Source organism: Zingiber officinale, chromosome 1B (assembly GCF_018446385.1).
Source record: "Zingiber officinale cultivar Zhangliang chromosome 1B, Zo_v1.1, whole genome shotgun sequence".
NCBI lineage: Eukaryota > Viridiplantae > Streptophyta > Magnoliopsida > Zingiberales > Zingiberaceae > Zingiber > Zingiber officinale.
The window spans coordinates 91644263-91649580 of record NC_055986.1 but is presented as its reverse complement, the minus strand read 5'-3'; the positions used below and the strand labels follow the sequence as shown (position 1 = coordinate 91649580).

Genomic DNA, 5318 nt, shown 5'->3' with positions numbered 1-5318 from the left:
ACCATATAAATTAAATTGTCCTTTTTCTGAATAAATCAAGTCAGGATCGAATGTGAAACAATCTTCACGTACTGGTTCTTTTTCTGCATACCCAGCTTGCAAACCCAGCAATTTCTCCCTGTTATGAAAATAAAATATAGTTAAAGCCATAGAAAAAGAGTAGAAACATGCATGTATAAACTGATAATCATTGCAAACGTTAACTGATAATTAAAACGGATAATCTAATAAACCACTACAAACTAAAGTGATAATTGAAACAAACAAAACCCAAAAGTAGAAAACTTATCAACAGGTATAAACAATTATAAACTTCTTGCAGCTTTGCATCTTTTGCACAGTGGAAACCAAATTGTGAAGTACATAAATCTTGACCTTCTGAAATGTTGAAGTAAAAGAATGGTCAAATAAGCACGAGAAACGTTGCCGCTTCACATTTTCATGAGTAGTCAAGCAAGTGAGCTTGAAAAAAGTTGATGAATATTATATAAACTTGACATTATATCTTGAACCATGTATTATGTGAAAGCAGCTAGAATAGCTAACAGCAGCAACAGAAAGATGAAATCATAGAGGATCGAAGTCATGTACCTTATGTCTCAACATTACAGCAGCAATACTCTAGTAAGATCTCAAAGCTTGAGGATGTACAATTTGCATAAAAACCACAAAAAATCTCAAAGCAGTATACGAAACTAGTTTCAACATTATTTCTATAAAAAAGCCAGAACAAACTAATCCATTAAACCATCTAAACTGTTAATCACTTTATGCAATCCAGAATATGATTTTCTAAACTGATAATCACTACCACCTAAACTGAAACTCTTTACTGAAACTCTTCACTGAGGTAAGACTTGAAATGAGGGTGCAATTATACAAGTAGAATTTCTTCCTTAAGAAATCAACTTGACTATATCTGCAGTTGGAGAAGGGAAGAGATGAAATCAGATTTGAAGATTGGTAATGGTACATAGCTTCACCAATGCAATAAGTGGCATATCTTGAGTTAGATCTCATCATCATGTTAATTCCAGACAGAATGGATCTTATTCCTCCATCAAACTCGATGCAAATCTATATCTTTGATAATATTAACAATGAACACCAATAAGGATAATCAAACAGTTCGGGTTGGATCAAGCTAAGCTTAGACACACTATTCAGAGAACAGAAGCTTGACATAAATTGAACAAACTGTGATTTATATTGTGATTTGAAGATTGTTTGGGATTTCATGGACTCTAAAAACATTGTGATTTTTTTTCGGTTTGAAAAGAAGAACTATATAAAGAGAGAGAGAGAAGAAATACTGAAATGAGAATTAGTTTGCCTTGTAAGCATTATAACTTTACATACCTAGTCATAAATACTGAAATGTGTATTAGTCATTATATAACTTTACATACCTAGTCATAAATATAGTCTTGTATGCATTCTGCCCACTCGGAACGCACTTCATCAATTTCTTTTCTAGAGTACTGCGTTTTGATGAACTGTGAACAAAGACATAGATTAGATTAGTAAAAAGCAATCAAAAGATGATATGTAAATGTCTAATATCATGTTAAAAACAAATTGTAAATGTCTAATATACATGTTTAATTGTTTATAATTTAATCATAAGTAGACATGCATACCTTTATTATTTCCCATGTAACTTGTTTTTTCCCTTTGTTTTCCTTGGTTGAATTAAACAATCTTATGCTCCTTTATACATCAATAAGAATGGACATATCAGAGTTTTACTAATTAATCATAAGTAGACATTAGCAAGGCAATCCACAACCTAACAAAGTTCATTCCTTGCATCAAAAACACCTGCATCTTAAACAATTCTCCTTTTATATTCCGTAGTCTCGAAGAATAACTGCATCTTCTTTGGTGAAGCACATCGGTGGCTTTATACCAAAAACATTACCCTAAAGGCCTCCTTTCCCGAGCAGAACTCCCAGATCTGTTTACAAGCAAGTTTGGCATAGTAACAAGAAGTTTGTTAAGAAAAAGTGGAGAAACATACCCTTGAGTTTTTCAAACAAGACTACTGTCTCTGCCTTGGTAGGCATCTTCTCCTTTCTATCGGTCACAAGTTCTACTCCCAACATCAACCCCTGCCCTCTAACATCACCGATGACTGAAATAAGACAACAAGCAGTGTGAATGAGAAAACCAACAATCCTAAGTGGAATTTTGAGTCGATTCTCGATTTTTTAACTCTCTTTTCAATCTTTTTTCAGAAAAACTTTAATAGTCAGAATTATCTATGCAAAGTATCATCTCTCCAATCATGCAAAGGACATTGGAGGAAAGCTGAATCAGATCACTTGTATCTAGTTGTATTCTACAATGAACTAAAATTTGAAAGGGTGTAGAAAGTTACTATGGTACCCAAAAAGTAAAATCAAACATGGAAACTTAAGTACAGTCAAGTTAGAACCTTCTATCGTTTCTAGCCAACAAGTACCAGCACTTAATACCTTAGGTTCCAGCAAGTCGATATAAGTGATGCAAACCTCCTCATCCTTTTGTATTGGCTTTATGCTCCTGACTAGTACTCTCGGACCAATATTAGAAAATCCTGAATGATTTGCCCATTCGGAGCGTACTTCGTCAATTTCTTTGTTAGAGTAAATTATTTTCATGAACTGCTAAGAAACCCCGATTATATTAGTAAAAAAATAAATAATGAAGAAGAAAAATCAAATAAAAGAAATTATTTAAGAAAATTGAGAATATGCCAAATATTACCATTGACATAATTGAATCTTTTGCACGGGTAGCATTTCCTTCAATAATTTCTCTTATAAATTTCATCACATAAAATCCACATTGTTTCGCATGAGGTTGTCGAGGACCCTATGTTAACAAAAAATTGTCAATAAATAATACACATTTAAATATTTTTTAATTAATCACAAGTAAACATATGTGTGTGTATATAATATACAAACCTTTACAACATCACACATAGGCTTCGTTTTCCCTTTCCTTTCCTTGTTCGAATTGAACAATTTCAAACTTCTTCGTACAACAAGAGTTGACATATGAGTAATAAATTACATGCTTAATTAAAAAAAATATGTACTCATATCCACTACATATTTCTAGTCCTCATAATGATTATGATTGTTAAGTGAATCGAACAAATAAACCATCTCCATATAAGGGTCGATGACAGTCAAAATCCAATGACAACTGAAAATTAATTGTAAAAAAATTTCAACAATTACCAAGAGAAATGTTCATATTGATTGGATCGACTAAGTTAAAAAACAAACATAAGGTCATTTTTCATTGTTTATTCTCGAGTTGCATATGTCCATACAAATAACAATAACAACCAAACTTGTCCTACTAGGTGGGGTAGTTGTATATGTCCATGAAGTGAGAAATGATGTATAACAATATTTTCCTTGGAAAAAGACATTGTCGATGACGTGGAGAAGTTTTAATAATATCTTAACTAGGAAACAGAAGTTTAGTAGCCATAGCATTTGAAGAAAATAAATAAAAAATAATACAAATATAACTTACATGGTATGTAAAGTTGCTGAGAAATTTGACATGGTAACTCCTGGAATTTGTCCCTCAAGCCTGTTCCTGTCTAATCGTAACTCTACAAGATTCTTCAACTTACCAAGTTCTGGAGGTATCTTACCAGTCAAACCATTGGAATGAAGATCTCTAAAGAGAGATGAAAAAGGGAAGCCAATTAACGCAAATTAGCCACCAAATTCACTAGCGTTCAAAATCCAAGCAGTGATTACTTCGTACAATTTTGTGACGGCAGTTAACTCTCCAAGCATAGGAGGTAGGACCAATGAGTCTATTTACACTCAAATCTAACAAAGTAAGGTTCTTCAGCATCCCTATTTCCATTGGGATTCCACCTAAAAGCAAGTTATTTCCCAAATACATACAGAATGACAGCTAATCTTCAAAGGAAGGCACGTAACACGAAGAACTAGGTCACAAGAAACAAAACCACAAACGGGCATAAATGGACTAATGTGGTGCTTAATTCCTCAAGATGATTGTAATTTCAAAGTTAACAAGGGAAATTTTTAATGAATATTAGTGCAGAACATGTAAAAGAATTATCACTGCACGATATGACCAGTGAAAAATAGAAGAGTGAGTTGTGAAGTACCTTGTAATATGACCACTGAGTCTGATCTCCAACTTTGTAAGAAAGAGGATTATCACTGCAGAATGCAAGGTTAGCAGTAGAGAGGTACAAAACCCCCATTACGGGGCCAGATGATGTCGATAAATAACATGCATATGACTTCTTGAGTTTCTCTCCTGGAAGTTTCTCAAAAGTCTGATGAAATACCTTTTCATAGCCTCCTTCACTTATGACTTTAGTTGTCTGAGCAATCCTCCCCATGGCTGCATCGGTAATGCTAGGGCCAGTTTTCACTGATCAAGAAGGATTATTAGAGAAAACAAACAACATAGAAAGGTAAACATAAGCAGGCATAGCAATTGTCAGAGAAAGGATGATGATCACTGGAACAAGTGTTCATGAATGAGATCTGAGAAGATCAACTTTTCAGATCTCAGGGGAAAAAAAGTCTTTCACTTACAATGCTGCCAAAAGTTCCCGGCCAAATCCTCTTGCTGCGGAGGTGTGCTTTAAAAAGAGCCGCAAGTGAGAGAGTCCAGAACAACCCTTTTCTTGCTGGCTCATGGAGAGGAAAAGGAAAAAATAGCTAGGGTTCGGGAATGTGAAGGAGAAAACACAGCGCCGAAAAGATATTCGGAGAGAGGGAAAGTAAAAATGTGCGCGAGGGGGGAAAAGACCAAAATCAAATACAACGGTTTTATCAAAACTGTTGTCGTAGCCCCTAAAAACGCGCTTAAAGACAACGGTTTAGAAAACCGTTGTAAAAAGTGTTGTTGTTTTTAAAAAAAATCACTCAATGACAACAGTTTTCACAAAACCGTTGTCTTTTATATTTAATGGGAGTTCAAAGACAAAGGTTTTGTCAAAAACCGTTGTCTTTGATCAAATTCACAACGGTTTCTCTTAAAATCGTTGTCTTTGGGGTGTTGTCTTTTAACGTTTTTGTTGTAGTGATAAGTGATATCACTTCCCAACTTATCAGGCTTATTGATTTATCGAACTAAATCTCACCCATTGATAAATTAAAGAAATAAATATCAAATATATGTGCTTGTTATTATATTAGGATTAAAAGCACACACTTCCATAATAACTGAGGTCTTTGTTTCTTTATAAAGTCAGTATAAAAGAAACGACCTCTAATGGTCCTACTCAATACACTCTAAGTGTACTAGTGTAATTATATAGT

General features: G+C 33.9%; 1 long non-coding RNA gene across 1 annotated transcript; it reads right to left on the bottom strand.

Moving 5' to 3' along the window:
* Nucleotides 1-4147: 4147 nt before the first annotated feature.
* On the bottom strand, nt 4148-4621 carry LOC121978535. Its single transcript, XR_006111134.1, has 3 exons — nt 4590-4621; nt 4337-4422; nt 4148-4205 (listed from the first exon to the last, which is right to left on the bottom strand). It is a non-coding gene; the product is annotated as an uncharacterized LOC121978535 (long non-coding RNA).
* Between the last annotated feature and the right edge of the window lie 697 nt (nt 4622-5318).